We start from the raw sequence: 10,021 nt of genomic DNA on the forward strand, positions 1-10,021 counted from the left end.
CCTACGTATTTATAGTCACAGCTGTTTCGTCATATCCTGTGCCACTATACCTAGTCTTGCAATAAAAGTTTTCCCATACTTCTTTCTCCTCCATTCTATCTACATTTGATATTTGAACTGTCAACTAATTATGTGAAAAATGCGAATAAAACAATATTCTCTGTATGTCCATCTTTTAACGGCGAGTGATATTTGAAGTGGTCGCTACAGCAAGTAGATATCTACTAATATCAGTACTGCTGGCCCCTGCTTCGATCACGAGCGAGGTAGATTATTCGTACACATCGGTCAGGGGCCTGAAGATGGCTTAATAAAGCGCCGCAACTGATTGCCTAATAAAATAACGTTGAAAACTGACGGCCGAAAGGTGCTTAATTTGACATCCTCAAAACAATATTCCGTCACTTCCTAATTTTTTTATATTTAATTATCATTCCACAACCGCATAACTCATCTTTTAGAATGATTACAAAATGTACCTAAGGATAACTATAATATTCGGCACTCCTGCGGCATGACGTTTTTATAACGTTTTTGACACGCGTATGAATGAAACAAAATAATACATAATTTTAAGATATTTCCGCTTTATGTCTACACATGACATTCACTAACATAACAAGGGTAAAATAAATCTGTACCACATTAATAACTGAGTTACTTTGCTATGAGCAACAAAGTTTGTGTACAGAAGAGACATGATTCTCAAAACCTGATTTCATTTTTTTTTTCTGCTTGTTGACTTTAAACATAACTACGTCTTTGCCATAATTTTTTCTCATGCGTTCGACCTGAATATTGAACCATTTTTTTCTTCAAACTCTTCTTTAGACCATGTCTGGAGGTACACAATCTTCGCCTTATGAGTCACTATAATGTGGGACTTTTTCCATTACTTTCCTGTTCATACTTGACAGGACTAACAGATTGTGGACGTATTAACGTTACGGCAATTGTAAATCTACACAAATGAGCCTTACGTTTCTGCGTATGAAGTTGGTAGATTTTGAATACAAATACGAGTTCCAGTATATGACTAAAAGTACCATCACAGCTGTATCTTGAGAATGTCTTTATTCTCTTACACGATTAGTTTCGGCAGCATATTACCGCCATCCTCGGGCCTCACCACTGGCAAAAGAGTATTTGATTTCCTTGGCGCATTTACAGTGGGATGCTTGTTGTGGTGTCACAGCCAGACACCACACGTCCTAGGTGGTAGCTTAAATCGGCCGCGGTCCTGTAGTACATGTCGGACCCGCGTGTCGCCACTGTGTGATCGCAAACCTAGCGCCACCACAAGGCAGGTCTCGAGAGACTGACTCGAACTCAGCCCAGTTGTACACGACAGAGCTAGCGACTAGACGTACGAAGCCTTTCTCTCTCATTAGCCGAGAGACAGAATAGCCTTCAGCTAAGCTAATGGCTACGAACTAGCAAGGCGCCATTAGCCTTACAGTGATTGTAATTAGAGTCTCACTTGTGTTCACCATAGAGATGTACAAGAAGAAATTAAAGATAAGTATATGAGAAACTCCGTTCTTTTCTTCATAGCATTAATTACGTATCCTGTTCCAGTACTTCATGCCCGTCTGCGTTAGTCTAGCGTGCTTTCTAAGCCACCTCTATTTACAAGGTGTTGGCCCAGCTGCCGACACATCACTTGTTACTAGCATAAGTGGGCTAGCTTTCATCAGGAGTCTATATTCGCCATCGTTTTTTCTCCATTGGCCATTGGCATTGCCGCAGTGGTAACACAGGTTCCAGTCAGATCACGGAAGTTAAGCGCTGTCGGGCTGGGATGGCACTTGGATGGGTGACCATCCGGTATGAGGTGCGTTATTGGCAAGCGCGGTTTACTCAGCCCTTGTGAGGCAAACTGAGGAGCTACTTGATTTAGACGTAGCGGCTCCGGTCTCGTAAACTGACGTACGGTCGGGAGAGCAGTGTGCTGACCACATGCCCCTCCATATCCGCATCCAGCGAAACTTGTGGGGTGAGGATGACACGACGGCCGGTCGGTACCTTTGGGTCTTTCAAGGCCTGATCGAACGGAGTTTAGTTTACTTTAGTTTCAGTTGTCTCCAATCCTGACTCTGCCACTTCTAGCTCTGCCACTGGAGTTTGATGGCCATCTGCGTACCGCTTTCGCGCTGCCGTAAACCATGAGAAGGTACCTGAGTGCACTTTAGGATAAGAAATTAAGTGTGAACGTGACATTTCATGATATTTCTAGGCGGGAGAAGACTCTCGCATCGTCGTTGGCCGAATATTGGAGTGACGTAACTTGGCGCTACCAAAGCTACAAGACGAAAAATAGCATCTCTAGTTACTACATCGAAGTTTCTGCAGACTAAATTGAGAAATAAATGCGCGGCATCCAAAGTAAATACTGACACGAAGAAATATAAATTCACTGTTTTAAAATTCTTTGGAACAGCAGTGGCACATGAAGAGTGGATGTGGAAAATATTCCTACGCTTTTTTTTTTAGCGAAAACGTATTTTCACTGTTGTTATACTGTCGATACTCTGTCGTATGTCCCTAGAATTGATCCAGGTGAAAAACCAAGGAGAAAGTGTTTGAAACGTATAGATGGTATATGGTCTTCGTGCCAAGCTGTACTTCAAAGATATGTGAAGTGGTTTTTGTTGAGTACAGTCCTACTAGTTAAAAGCCTAATGCTGTTTTCCCCACTTTTATCACATAAAAAAAATGCCTCAGTATTAGTGGCACTTGGAACAGAAACTTTCTTGCTCCTATTTTGTCGAAAGTTTACCTATTTGAGACCGTGGATGTGCACAAAATACAAGCTGATTCTTAAAAAGAAGAAAACAACAACCAAACAGCGTTAATAACGCTTTTTATTTACACTAACAGCGTCATTCCCGATTTCGAACTGACAGGTACATCTTCAGATGGCTGATCGCGTTTACAGTAGATTTGTTGTTGTTGATATTAGGTTTGGCTGGTTGTTTTCAACAACTAAAGCAAACAACAACATATGACATGAACAGCCGTATGAAGATGAGCGTAACGGTTCGAAACCTGTAATGGCGCTATTAGTGAAAATAAATAGCATTATTAACGGTGTTTGCTGATTTTTTCTTTGCAAGAATCGGCTTGTAGAAAATTTCTTACTGACACCTAGAACCTGACAGTTTACTGGTACGGCAATTTGAACGTTCTTAATTAAAGTATTTGTTTTCTAATTTCTCGCACTATTCTCTGCGGTGATGTGGTGCGCAGCATAATTTCGGGGCATCAGAATATCTTACTAATTCTTTTAGATACAAATTCATCTTGTGGAAACACAGATATATCACTTTTCCATTCTCTGACAAATGTCGGATTTGGCACTTACGTTCTCTATTTTCAATATCCTTATGAGAAACGGCCAAAACACTGTGTCAACTAAACTTTGACTTCCACTATGTCCTACTTCATGCTATTCTTGGTAAGGCATTCCTCCCTCAAATTGTCAGCAAGTTTGATCATCGTTTTCATCCTCTGTTTCTATGGTTCCGTACAACCATCGGTAAAAACGGAACCCTTCAGCCTCACTTTGCTGTCCATCTGCCAGTGTTTGTCTGTCCGACAGTTCGAAACCCTTTTTCTCAGAACGGGTAAAAATAGCGATATTTATGCCACATATTAAGTCTATTGTCCGGTGAGCTTCAAGTCAATGTAATTAGAAGATACAGCCATTTACGTCACATATTTTTATACTCGTACACCCACTCATTGAAACCTATAGAGTTCTTCCCGTTGACGTAGAATCATAAAGCTTTCACACTACAACCAAAGAAAAAAATCAGGAAATTAATTTGTAATTATAAAACACGAAAAAATATTTCTTTGGTCATCTTTTATCCGAGTTCAAACTTGAAATTAAAACATTTTTCTAAGTCTTGGAATCTCTGGGATAGATATCTTGCCAGTATCAACGACGATAACAAGTAAAAATCTTTGAGATCCTCGATTCGCGGGATGGGTAAATTGTCTACATACGCACTTTTCCTTATGGTGTTCAGCTCCTTCAGCGATTCCGTTTTTATCTCATCAATGGTGGCAAAATGGCGTCCTTTCATGGTTCTCTTCAGCGTCAGGGATGGAAAGAAACCGCTGGGGGCTATATCTGGCGAATAAGTGGCTGAGGCAGCACAACGGTTTTGTTTTTTGCCAAAAAATCACGCACTATCATTGAGGTGCGAGCGGCTGCATTATCGTGATGCAATTTCCACGAGCGGTTTCGCCACAATTCTGGTCCTTTTCTTCGGACTGGTTCAAGCAAACTGCACACAAGTTCCAGGTAGTGTTTCTTATTGACCGCAGGAGCGCTCATAATGCCTATCCCACTGTAATCGAAGAAAGCAGAAGAACCTTGACACATGATCTATCTTGTCGAACTTTTTTTCGTGCCTATCCCACTGTAATCGAAGAAAGCAGAAGAACCTTGACACATGATCTATCTTGTCGAACTTTTTTTCGGTCTTGGCTCTTCAGGTAGTTTCCACTGGGATGATTAGGTCTTGGTTTCCACGTCATACCCGTATACTCATGTTTCGCCCCCTGTTATAACCGTCTTTAGAAGTTCTGGATCGTTGTCGACTTAATTCAGCAATTTCCGACCGATGTCTATGCGACGTCGTTTTTGCTCTAAATTCAACAATTTCGAAACAATCTTTGCTGCTACAAGTTTTATACCCAAAACATCCGAAGAACCTGCTTGGCCTGAGCCAAAGGATATGCCGACATCATCAACAACCTCTCTGATGGTGATTCGGCGATTTTCCAGAACCTTTTTCTTTACTTCTTCCACAGTCGTCATGTTATAGGACGCCCAGGACAGTCGTCATCTTGAACGACTTCTCCATCCTTTTTGAAACGTTTATACCAATCGTAAACTCTTGTTTTACTCACAGTAGATCCGCCAAAAACCAGTCAACATTTCGAATGCGATGCTGCACTTTATTCCACTTTTCACGCAAAATTTAATACAAATTCTTTGATCCATCTTTTTCGAAAGTAAAAGTTCGCCGAGCGCTCGAAAAAATGTATAACTTTTTCGACCACCAACAATAGCTAAATATTCAAAATAGCTGGAAATGCAAGCATACATCAGTAACATGTGTACCAACAAGACAAAAAATTCGAAAATCAAATGTATAAAGCCTACGAAATTAAAAAAAAAATCCCTTTATTATTGATTACAATTCGTAAATAATAAAGTGTATGTGGAACACTCAGTGCACAAGTTCCTACTGACATCTGGCCAACATTTTTTCTCTTCCTCGTCCTTGCTAAAACACATCAGGCACATAACAAAAAACAATCGTTTTCAAGAACGTACTTGCTACATGTCATGTGCTTTATGCCTTGAATGTTTATTTCTTAAATTATTCTAAAGAGAGCCTAACATAATAAGGAAGCCGAATACTGTAAGAATAAGATATCGGACCAACTTCCCTTCTTAAGAGTTATGTTTTCAATTTTGTACGTCATAGCTGAAAAGCTGCCTTCAGTTTCCAGCCGCCTCATTCCGTGAAGTTAAAATACCAATGGGAAAAAATTATTGGCAGTCTATTTCTGGCTTTCACTCCTCTGGTTATAGTTTCGTTTGCTCTGTGATGATGTCAGACGAGCGCGTACGAGTCAGATCAAATATTTGTGCGCTTCGGAGCACCTGACGCGATGTGACTCAACAGGTGGCTTGACTTTCGGAGCACGTCTCAGCGCTTGATGGTGGTCTTGTGAGTCTGAGATAGGATGTTTATATTGCGTCTCATACGACCAGTGATGCAACAGTGTGCATTCCGCAGCCTAGGACAAACATGAAATCATGACGAGTCGCGCGTGTACCGCAAGCAAAGTGTATGGGGAAAACTCTACGTGAGCTGCCTGCACAAGTCACAGTTAACTGTCCGGACGTAACCGTCACAAAGGAAAATACATCACAAGACATGGTGAGCTTAAGCGGCTGGTAAAGTTCATTAACTGTGGGAAAAGATGCAGGCCAATAAGCTGGAAAAAAGGGATAACAAAGACAGAGTCATAAAATTAGAATTACCCTACAGAGTAATCCAGAGTAGATACATAGCCAAGTGGTATATTATAAAGCAAAATTAGAGATTACAGTGCACTACTGGAGCCGAGTGCCTTCTGCCGAAAAAGAAATACGATCTGCGAATATATGAGAAAAGGAAAGAAGAACCTCGAGGAAAAGGTTAAAGACATAAAAGTATCGATGGAACATGGAGGGACAGTAGAAATGCAGACTTACACGAACTTAATGAAAAGATAACAGACAACACTCAAAAGGAAGCTGAAATTGTAATGATATCTTCTGAGAATGAAGACAAGTTGTCCAAAACGATTTTCCAGTACGTGACGAAATTAATAGATGAGATCAGAAAGGGCATATGTGAGATTGGTATCATGCGAGAAATAATATATGACTGGAATGAGTACAACAGCAGCACCGAATACATTAAAACAATCCATGACAAACTGCGTGGAAGTTGAGTTAAAGTTTTATTTACCAAGAATCACAGGTAGATAATGTGTGACAAGATGCACACGTTCTGGGAAGCGAATAAGATTAGCTGGAAACCAAGAGGTCCACAGACGACCAAAACAGACAAAACAAGAAACTGGTCGAAATACGAACACGAAGAATTTGTAATTAGGACACCGAAAATACAATAAAGAAATACAATCATGTCTTTAGGATGTATCAATGTTCGAAGAATACTACACTTCTGCGCCTGGACATTCTATTACATACACACAACAATGGTTGTCAACGTTCAGCTTCCTATTATAAATGCCGGTATTGTCTTTAATAACCTCTACATACCAGATTTACGTATCTTGCAAATCTATTGCAATTCAACAATTCCAAGTTCCTGATGAATGTTGCGGTTTGTCAAAGAAAAAAGCGTTTGTTTCATAGGATATCGTTGAGGCTCTTGTAGACGATCTTTATATGCCGCCTGTTGACGGGCTCTTTGGCAGGACTAGAAGGTGCCACTGTCAAACAAACACTTTCACTATAAGTGGTTTACTTCACAAGTAACGGAGAAAGATTCAGACAATTACGCAAGTGAAACGCAGAAAATGGGTGTGACAACAAAAAACCCAAAGAAAAACGCTAATTATTATTACCTTAATTATTACGAGTAACGTTTAATCTCATTGTCAAACAATATTAAAGTGGATACAGTAAAGAGCCACGAACTTACACAGATCGTTACTCAACCGATTTATTGTTCTCATTGATCAAATTGTAACATCACAACGATGATGAGGTCCCATACTCCCGAGGAGCGTAGGTACGAAGCGGGATACCCGCACCGTTGACTAGGCAAGGTTCTAGTGGAGGTGGTTTGACATTGCCTTCATCCGACCGTAATAGGGATGAATGCTGATGATGAAGACGACACAACAACACCCAGTCATCTCGAGGCAGGGAAAATCCTTGACCCCGCCGGGAATCGAACCCGGGACCCCGTGCGCGGGAAGTGAGAACGCTACCGCAAGACCACGAGCCAACATGTTAGAAAAAATTACGTGTGCTTAAGAGTTTATCAAACCATTCTAATAGTTAAGTCACAGCTTGAATACCTCATTCCTTCCCTGTAAAAGCTAGCTTATGTTCAGCTATTCATTTAGATAAAAATGTATTCAGTATCACATCGATTTTACAGTAAGACTCACAATACAACAAAACGACTACTGTAGATGTAAATCCACCAACTAACGGTCACCGCAGAGCAGGGTTCCCAAAATTTTTCCAGCATGGAACGCTTTGGGAATCCTGGTACTTTGATGGAAGGCCTTGTTTATTTTGAAGGTAAATAAAATTTTTAAAAATGTCGAAAACTTGTTTTATTCAGTGATTACTTCAGTTTAATTCATAACTAATAACACAGAAATCATAATATTTTTAAAAAATAGTCGCATCAAAATCTCGAAATAACGCCAAATTATTGTTAGTTTTTCGCGGAGGATTTATTCACTTCCCGCGGAACATCAGAACACAGTCTGGGAAAACCTGCGCACAGAGAGAGAAAAAGAGGTAAGCAACACAACTTTTGTTAAAGATTCGCGTATACTTTTCGATACTCACGCATCTCTTCGGGCTTCATTGCGCGCAGTTTCTCACCCACAGCTGTTTGCAATATCTGACAGTTATGCACAAGGCGCACAGCGAGAATACACTGAACGCATACTAACAATTAACTCGTATTTAAGATGCAACTGTTGAAGAAACTAGCATTGACGTTCGAATATTTAACAGACTTGATCTAAGGAAAGCTGTCACCAATCAAAGCTTGTGTTGAGCTTTATGGTGCCGAAACAGACTGTGCCTAATGCGGATGTGTTCCGAACCTTTTAATCTCCGCCTATGTGGCAAACAAATTAATATGAAAGCCAAGATAAAATGCAACGTTAGCTCTTTTACTTGCGTATTCAAACTTTTTCTGGATATGTAAGTCGCCGTGAATTCCAGGAAAAATGTCAAGCATCAGTCGACAAAAAGGGTCAAACAGCCACGTACAACGAAAAACAACCACACACACACACCCAAGTCGTGAATGAATAAGGATCATTATTCCGCTATCTTTACCCTCCCTCTTTTCTCATTGCAAAAGACCAGATATGTTTTTTGTGTACTAGAGCCCGGCAATTACGTTACGTAGTAGTCAGCTCGAAAATACTGAGCTTGAGAAAATTACTGCAGTCAGTTGCCCAGAGTCCAGAGATTGTAATTGTGTGTAACTTACCAGTGGGTAGACTCGAGTCTTCGCTGCTGCCTCTGCTGTGCTTCTGAGTCGCCTTCTGCGCAGCGAATGACAGCTGCGCGTTCTCCAGCACGGTTCCCGCCACAAATCTACGCGCATGCGCGATGCCCCCGCCACGCTCCGCCTGCCAGGAGCCGAGTTCATTATGGGCCCTGCTGCCGTATGCATTCCGTTACGGTATAATCATTCGTTACGTCACACATCCTGACAACCGAATTGCAAATTTCTCCTCTGGAATCATGTGAAGAGATGACGTTACAACAGACTGCCCACTGTATGGGTTTATTTTTTTAAAAAAGTCGTGTTCTTTCTTCAGGGTTATACAATATGGAAGAGCTCCATCATTGCCCAGCGAAGCCTCCAGATGTTATATTGATAAACAAACAGCCTTTAGACCTAAAATCTAATAAAAACAAATAACTAAAGCGTTTTTAAGTACACTCCATCTTCAAGCCACGAGTGGCCTACCGGGACCATCCGACCGCCGCGTCATCCTCAGTGGAGGATGCGGATAGGAGGGGCGTGGGGTCAGCTCACCGCTCTCCCGGTCGTTATGATGGTATTCTTGACCGAAGCCGCTACTATTCGGTCGAGTAGCTCCTCAATTGGCATCACGAGGCTGAGTGCACCCCGAAAAATGGCAACAGCGCATGGCGGCCAGGATGGGCACCCATCCAAGTGCCGACCACGCCCGACAGCGCTTAACTTCGGTGATCTTACGGGAACCGGTGTTGCCACTGCGGCAAGGCCGTTGCCAAAGCGTTTTTAAGCATAGGCTATATTTTTGGAAAGTTCGCAATGAACTTCGCTGAGTGCTTCCGTTCGTACTTCGTGAACGATAAAGTCGTAGCCACAATCGTGGTCGACGTATAGAGGAACCTGAGAATCAGAGTGACTGATAACCGGTTTTCTGCCTCCAAATGTCTCATTATATCCCTATTTACTGTGAAATTTACAGACCAAATTGCTCTATTTAAGAAAATATGATGTATGAAGTTAGATACTACTGTTCGTGGAGAACGTATCGCAACATTCTTCAAATATAATTCCATCAGTTTGTCTAGTAGACCTATACGAAAATGAGGACCCGCAAATCTCAGACTATAATACTTCGTAAATGTGACGTTTATTGCCTTGGAGCTTAATAATTTATTATGGAACACTGCAACTAATGATCAGTTCTGTGGTTTTGTCACTGAAATAAGACACAGATA

The 10,021-nt window shown here is 41.2% G+C and overlaps 1 protein-coding gene and 1 pseudogene across 1 annotated transcript in view; both read right to left on the reverse strand.

The window, feature by feature from the left end:
* Positions 1-8,893, reverse strand: part of LOC126235949 (protein snakeskin-like) — a 118,461-nt gene extending 109,568 nt beyond the window's left edge. The window contains exon 1 of the mRNA XM_049944919.1: positions 8,790-8,893. The gene's annotated coding sequence lies outside the window, so the exon portion shown is untranslated. The remainder of the gene's footprint in view (positions 1-8,789) is intronic.
* A 552-nt stretch (positions 8,894-9,445) lies between these two features.
* LOC126237587 (5S ribosomal RNA) lies at positions 9,446-9,563 on the reverse strand (annotated as a pseudogene).
* Between the last annotated feature and the right edge of the window lie 458 nt (positions 9,564-10,021).

This window comes from Schistocerca nitens, chromosome 2 (assembly GCF_023898315.1).
Source record: "Schistocerca nitens isolate TAMUIC-IGC-003100 chromosome 2, iqSchNite1.1, whole genome shotgun sequence".
NCBI lineage: Eukaryota > Metazoa > Arthropoda > Insecta > Orthoptera > Acrididae > Schistocerca > Schistocerca nitens.